Source organism: Podarcis vaucheri (genome assembly GCF_965113315.1).
Source record: "Podarcis vaucheri genome assembly, chromosome: 7".
In the NCBI taxonomy this organism is placed as follows: domain Eukaryota; kingdom Metazoa; phylum Chordata; class Lepidosauria; order Squamata; family Lacertidae; genus Podarcis; species Podarcis vaucheri.
Genome location: NC_138765.1, coordinates 72,977,748 through 72,986,186, shown reverse-complemented (window position 1 = coordinate 72,986,186; position 8,439 = coordinate 72,977,748).

The following is an 8,439-nucleotide window of genomic DNA, read 5'->3' as shown; positions in this document are numbered from 1 at the left end:
GGAACGACAACGGGGAGCGCGGTGCTGAGAATCGCTACCCAGCCCGCAGGGTGAAGCCGCGTCGCCATTAGTGGAGAGCGCCGATTCCCTTCCTGAATAATTTGGACAAAAAAGACCCGTGAGTAAGATTGAACCTCTATTCGTGTCAAAACTACTTGAAATTAGGCTGAAAACGGGAAAGGCGAAAATTAAGGAAGTCTGCCTTCCCCCGACTGCATGACAATTAAAGCAACGAAAGTTACTAAGCTGCATCCGTATGGGATATTGTCTTTAACTGCTTGAATCCGACATTTGGACTTTGACTATCCCCTCTAGCTTGCAGGGCAGAGGGGAGGAAAAAGTGATTTTATAAGCTGCATGACCAACTTAAAGGAAAAGGAAACTCTCTGCAGCCTTCAACCTGGCACAAACTGCCTATAAAACAAAGGAACACTGAACTGACTTTAGACTCCTGTGAAAGTAACAAAGTGGAAGTCTCATTGCTTACTTGTTACAAAGTTTTGGGACTCTGTGGACACAATATATCAGGGAAGGCTGGGACTCTATCTATTGGGAAAGTGTTGCAATATACATATAGAAGCCTCCTGATAAATTTGCTTTTTAAATACTCCTTGCCTTTGTTTGCGGACATTTTGATTTGCTCCCTCTAGAGGGTAAATTAAAAGTTGCTACGCCTTGGGACAGTGGAATTTTCCTTTAGGAGAAGGCTCTCGTGGGAAACGACCTTGGGATATGAGTGGCCCAGCAGATGAGATAAGCACGAGAGCCAAGACAAGGCAATATCAACAACAGCTACAGCAACACAAGAAAAGAGGCTCGATCTCAGGCATAACCCCTACAGTGACAACAGGACAAGAAAAAGGTACAGCAGTCTCCATGGATGCAGTGTCGCAAGCCCTTCTTAAGATAAACCAATCTCTGGAGAATCTAACAAAGCAGACGGCAGAAAATACCAAGAAATTGACAGAGAATTCACAGAAATTGACAGACTTAACAACAAGACTTGACCTGAATACAGAATCTATAAACAGGCTTACGCAAGAAAATTCTGCCACACGCCAAATTGCGGAGGAAGCTAGAACTATTGCTGGAGAGACCCAGGAAAAATTAGAACCGATTGCCAGGAAGGTCTATGACCACGACGCAACTCTGGCATTGTGGGAACTACAAAGAAAAGAAAGGAATTTGAAATTACGATCAATTCCAGAGGACGAAGGAGACAATCTTACGGACTTTTTAACGAAAGAGTTTGCTGATGCCTGGGAAGATCTAGAGGAAGACGAATTTAAAATCACAACAGCATTTAGACTGGGCAGAAGACAGAACAGAAAGGCACCGAGAGACTGTCTGATTACCTTGAGATCGAAGGAGGAAAGAGACAAAATTTTAAGACTGCATTTTGAAAAGGCCTTACAAATTGGGAACTCACCGATACAGATCTTTAAAGATATTCCTAAACATATTTTGGACTTGAGAGCTTCTTATAAGGATTTGGTCTACCTGTTGAAGAAGAACACCATTCTCTTCAGGTGGGAATTTCCACAGGGACTGTCTTTTGACTATAGGGGGAAGAAGGTGAAAATAAAGACGATACAGGATAAAGACAGGTTCCTGCAAAGAAACCAAGAAGATTTACAGAAAGGAACTGTAGACCCAATTGCTGAGCAAAAGAGTGTAATAGACATCTTGAACCTTTCGTTTGGACAGAACCTTCCACCACCAACAGAGGAGGAACAACAATTGGGAGCTGTTGGAGGAATACCAGAAAAATAACAAGATGGCCCTGCAATTCCTTAGCTGGAATTGTAATGGGATGAACATGCCTTTGAAGAGACGACAAGTATTCCATATTTTGTACAGAGAACAACTGGACTTGATTTGCTTACAGGAAACTCATATAACTAGAGCACACAGGAGACTGCTTATGAATAAAAAATTGGGACAAGAATTTATTTCGTCGGACAAAGTGAAAAAAAGAGGAGTTGTGATTTATGTAAAAGAGAAGTGGGCCCCAAAAATGATGTTTAAAGATGAACAAGGAAGATATTTAGCGGTGGAGATTCAGGTACAAGGAGAAAAATTTTTGATAATTGGGATCTATGCACCAAATGAAGGCAAAGCAGAATTCTTCAAAAAACTTCATGAAACTTTGACGGATTATTTGGAATATAATATGATAATCATGGGAGATATGAATGGTGTAGTTTCTACAAACATGGACAAGACACAAAGACTGACACTTACTAAAGAAGGGAGACTCCCGAAGACTTTCTTCGAAATGACTGAAAATATGGACTTAATAGACATTTGGAGAACAAGGAACCCTCTTGAAAGAGAGGGAACCTTTTTCTCCCAAGCAAAGATGACCTGGACCAGAATCGACCAAATATGGGTTACTAGTGGAATGGCTCCGAAGATTAAGAAGGTAGAAATCTGCCCCAAAACCTGTTCCGACCATAACGCCGTGAAGATGGAAATGAAATTTATAACAACTGGTCAGTTTAGATGGAGAATGAATGACACCCTGTTTCGAGATAGAGAGATCCACATGAAGGCCCAAAAAACTCTAAAGGACTATTTTGAAATCAATCTAAAGGGCGATGTGGAAAAAAGAGTGATCTGGGACGCAAGTAAAGCTGTGATGCGAGGGTTTTTGATTCAACAAAATTCAATAAAGAAGAGAAAGCAGAATGAGAAAAAGGAAAAATTTTTGGAAAAGATAAAAGAAGGAGAGAAAAAATTAAGATCAAAACCAAAGTCCCAGGAGATTTTGAGGGAGATTAAGTTGTATCAAACACAATATATGGAATTGATGAACCAAGAGATAGAGTGGAAAATAAAGCAAATGAAACAAAAGACATTTGAGTCGGCAGACAAATGTGGTAAACTTCTGGCATGGCAACTTAAGAAAAGACAGAAATTAAATACAGTCACAAGTTTAGAAGTGGATGGAAAGATTATATCTAAACCCAATGAGATAAGAAATTGTTTTGTGAGCTATTTTAAAAAACTTTATTCCCAAGGACTACAAAATGAAGAGGACACAGATAAATTCCTTAATAAATATGGATTACAAAAAATCTCTCATCAAAGCAAGGTGGATCTAAACCAGAGAATAACAGAACAAGAGATAGAGGGTGCCATTCAGGACATGCAACTGGGCAAATCTCCAGGGCCAGACGGACTGACTTCCAGATATTACAAATCTTTAAAGGAATGGTTGATACAACCGTTAAAGGACGTCTGTAATGAGATCTTAGAGGGAAAAAAGGCACCCGAATCGTGGAAAGAAGCATATATTTCACTCATACCAAAGACAGAGACTGAAAAGACTCAACTGAAGAACTACCGCCCAATTTCGTTACTTAATGTGGATTACAAAATTTTTGCAGACATTTTAGCAAAAAGATTTAAAAGAGTACTGATGGAGAAGATTCACAGAGACCAAGCAGGCTTTCTCCCAAAGAGACACCTCTCAGACAATGTTAGGAATATAATAGACATTTTGGAAAAGTTAGAGGTGAACATAAATACTAAAGCAGTTTTGATATTTGTGGATGCGGAGAAAGCCTTTGACAATATTTCGTGGAGTTTTATGAAAAAGAATCTTCATGGGATGGGGGTAGGACAAGGATTTGAGAATGGTGTGGGTGCAATATATTCCGAACAAAAAGCTAAGTTGATTGTAAACAATGTAATAACTGAGGAACTTAAGATAGAAAAAGGAACACGACAGGGGTGCCCAATTTCTCCATTGCTTTTTATTTCGGTCCTGGAGGTGTTGCTGAACATGATTAGAGAGGACCAGCAAGTTAAAGGTGTAAAGGTCGGAACCAAACATTATAAGTTAAGAGCGTTCGCACATGACCTTGTATTGACCTTGCAAGAGCCAAACACTAGTACAAAAAGAGTGTTGGAAATAATCCAACAATTTGGACAGGTAGCTGGATTTAAATTGAATAAACAAAAAACTAAAGTCTTAGGGAAAAACCTAACAGATATGGAGAAGAATAAGTTTCAAGAAGAGACAGGTTTGACGGTGGTTAAGAAGGTGAAATATCTAGGGGTTAATTTAACATCTAAAAACTTGAACTTGTATAAGGACAACTATGAAAAATGTTGGTCAGAAATCAAAAAAGATCTAGAAATATGGTCAAATTTGAGATTGTCAATGTTAGGCCAAATTGCAGTGATTAAGATGAATGTATTGCCTAGAATGTTATTTTTATTTCAAACTTTGCAGATTATTGACAAGATGGACTGTTTCAAGAGGTGGCAGAAAGACATTGCGAAATTTGTCTGGCAGGGCAAAAAGCCCAGAATAAAATATAAAATATAAAAATATAAAAATATAAAATATTAACAGATGCAAAAGAAAGAGGGGGATTTGCCCTGCCGGACTTAAAATTGTATTATGAAGCAGCAGCATTCTGCTGGCTGAAAGAGTGGATGCTCCTCGAGAATACAGATATCTTGGATTTAGAAGGTTTCAATAATGCATTTGGCTGGCATGCATATCTATGGTATGACAAAATCAAAGTGCATAGTGCCTTTAAAAATCATATTGTAAGGAAAGCGTTGTTTAATGTTTGGATGAGATATAAAGATCTGTTGGAAAACAAAACCCCTAGATGGTTGTCACCCTTAGAGGCTAAGGCCCACAAGAAAGTCAATATGGAGGTCGGATGGCCAAAGTATTGTGAGATTTTAGAACAGGATGGAGAGAAACTGAAATTAAAGAGCCATGAAAAACTAAAACCCAAAGTACAAGATTGGCTCCACTATTATCAAATAATGGAGGTTTTTAAACAAGACAGGAAAATTGGCTTCCAGGTGGAAAAATCAAAACTTGAGACAGAATTGTTAGAACCCAATACTAAGAATCTATCAAGAATGTATAACTTGCTGTTGAAATGGAATACACAAGATGAAACAGTTAAATTTGTTATAAAAACTTTTGTAAAACCAATAAAAAATTTATAAAAAAAACAACAACAAAATTCCTGACATAATCAAAGGCCAGAGTAAATGATGTCTTCACTTGATGCTCAAAAGACAACAGACCCAGGACACCGCTCTCTCTGATCACTACCTGGCATAATGACCACACTCAAGACTCTATATGGCACAATGGCCTCTCAGGAGAGTCTCAGTCAGGTAGGTTGAGTGAGGCTAGAAGAGCAAACCATTGATACCTCCAGGACAACTACTTGAACAGAGTCTGTTCCTCAGACTGCGATGGCGTTGCAAAACTATAAGGAGGCCCTAGTGAAACCACCTACTAGCTGCAATGTCATTACTTCTCAATTGCAGTGGCTCATAAAATTTTGCATCTCACCAGAACTCATATAAAATCGAAAGTACTGACCAGCAAAGTTTTTTGTTCTGAAAGTCAGGCCCTGAAGACAAGTATATAATGCCCAAGTCATCAAGCTCATGAGGAAAGGCTCCTTTTTGATCCCTGTACAGGCAGCAACCAATTTGCATGGGAGTTACATGTTAGATCCCCGTCACACATTGGTAGGGCCCATGTAAGCCCGCCCTGCCCTGTTCTGTCCCTTTTTGTGACATTTTTGTGACCTTTTTGGTAACTTACGGGTTCAGTGTGATGCACACCCGCATGGTACTGCACATATCAGACACGCAGAAAACAGTCGCTGCCTGCATCTCAGACAACTCCATATTGCATGGTCCACTGTTTCCTCCATGCCAGAAACTTCACAAAGGTGAGTGGCAGTTCTTCCAACTTTAAACAAATTACCCCACAGAATATACACTGTGCTATCAAAACCCTACACATCAACTATGTGTTTCATCCATCCCCATTGATTAAAAATCTGAAAACCTTCAAGAAATGGGCAAGTAGAAAATACTTCCTACCTGTGAGACCTTTTTCTCACTTTCCTTACAATCCAGTCATGAGCTTCTGCTTAGCTTAGCACTTTCCTTCCAGGAAGGACAATGGTGATGCAATGGCAATGCCCTGCTGTCGCAACCCAACGTGATCCACCATCTCACAAGCGACACCAGAGTATTTGTGGATTTCAGTGGCTTTGCAAAGCCAGAGGAAAGGCCTTGTTACTGCCACCTGCTGGCCACAGTGCTATTGCACTTGGCTTACGATCAGTCACAGAGACTTTTATGCCTCAAAAACTCCCCAAGCTCCTACATCTGCACTATACATTTAAAGCAGTATCATGCCACTTTAAACAGTCACAGCTTCTCTCACAGCTGTAGTTTGTTGAGGGTGCTGAAAAATAGGAGGCTCCTATTCTCCCTGAGTTACAATTCTCAGATGAGTTTTAACAACCAATCCCCTCTTCCCAGGGGATTCTGGAAATTATACATCCATGATGGGAAAGGGGGTCTCTTAACAACTCTCACCACCCTTAACCTTCAAAAGGGGAACTGTTTAAGGAAGTGGACGGTAAGAAGTTAATGGGACCCTCACCCCATTTTCAGGGGATCATCCAACCAGAACAAAATGGTGGGAAATTTTGGGGTGTTGGGTTGAATTTTTGGGGGGCAGGGCTTGTCTTAGCTGTTGTAAGTGATGGGAGGGCAGTGAGGACCTTTTCATTTGCCTAATAGGTATCTAAAGCCATTTGCACATAATAAAATATGTATTTTATCAAAGTAATTGTTGAACTGAAATACAATTAAGAAGTATATTAATAGTGAAATTTTGGGGGGTCCCCAAGAGAGTGGAGCCCTAAGCTATAGCTTGTTTAGCTATATATACACTTTAGGTTATGTACGCTTCAGGTTACAGACTCTGCTAACCCAGAAATAGTACCTCGGGTTAAGAACTTTGCTTCAGGATGAGAACAGAAATCGTGCTCCGGCGGTGTGGCGGCAGCAGGAGGCCCCTTTAGCTAAAGTGGTGCTTCAGGTTAAGAACAGTTTCAGGTTAAGAACGGACCTCTGGAACGAATTAAGTACTTAACCTGAGGTACCACTGTACGTAAATCCAGCATTGTTCCCATCTGATCATCTATCTTTGGCTTGTTGGATTTTCGAAGGAAGATATAACTGCTGCAGGTAGGAGCCTCTTCCATCCAAACTGGGCCCAGAGTGCATAGTCAGGGTTTGATTCTCCCACTTGTGCCATTTCCCCTCCCAAAATTGCTTTGAAACTGCTACGTATCCCCTGGAGGGTACATTTTCAGGGCAGATAGAAGTTCAGGAGGATAGTGTTTTCTTTGTGTCTCTCCAGCTCTTAGTCTGGGGATTGGGGGCTGGGAGTCCTCTCTCCCCATCCCTGCTCCCCATCCATCAGATGATCTTGGCTGAAGGTCACTATCTGAGAGGTCACTATCAGATGGACAGGGGGAAATGTTGGCTCACAGCCCCAAATCGGATCAGAGCTGCATTGCACAGGGCTCCCTGCCTCCCCTGTCAAAACTCTGAAATATGGCCGGGAAACATACATCCAATTGATCCATATTAGATCAATCTTCTGTATTTGCCTTCTTTCCTTTACAGATTTCATCGGAAGATTGCAAAAGCACAGGAATTAACAATGCTGAGTCAATTACGCTTAAATGCGTTTTCACAGCAGGGCCAAAGAAACATTAGTACTAATCAAAACCACCACATCAACAGGAATTCCCAAGCAGATTTCCCCCTCCCCTTCTCCCTCCTGCCCGCCCCCTTTTATGAGAATGTTCTTTCTCGGGGAACATCAGTAAAGTATTTAGCGAACAGGCAGAAGCATGAGCTGTGAAAATGTGATAAAATAATTCATTTCCTCGTTGCAGTGGGGAAGAAAATCTGTTCTCTTGTATAGATTACGGTGGACCCAAACATTTGCATTTAAGCTAATATCCATCACCAGCAGGAGGGGGCGTGAGCGGTACGAAAAATGATCGGGCCATCAAGCTAACTACAAGGCCACATCTTTCACGCTCTTGGGAATGAACCAGAAGGGAACAGCCTTACTGAACTTAAGAACATAAGAAGAGCTCTGTTGCAGGATCAGGCCAATGGCCCATCTAGTCCAGCACCCTGTTCTCAGCCAGATGCCTCAATGGGAAGCCCACAAGTAGAAAAGGGAAAAGAGAAAAGCACTCTCACCAGAGAAAAGCACTCTCCTATCCGGTGGTCTCCAGCAACTCCATTGCTGCCTTTGATCATGGAGGCAGAGCATAGTCATCATAGCTAGTAGACATTGTTAGCCCTCTCTATGAATTTGTCAAGTCTTCTTTAAAAGGCATCCAAGTTGGGGACCATAACCGCCCCCTGTGACAGTGAGTTCCATAGTTTAACTATGCATACCCTCCAACATTTCTCAGATGAAAATAGGGGTGTCTCATAATAATAATAATAATAATAATAATAATGCCGTTTACCTTCCCGCTGGAGCGGTACCTATTTGTCTACTTGCACTTTGATGAGCTTTGGAACTGCTAGGTTGGAAGGAGCTGGGACTGAGCAACG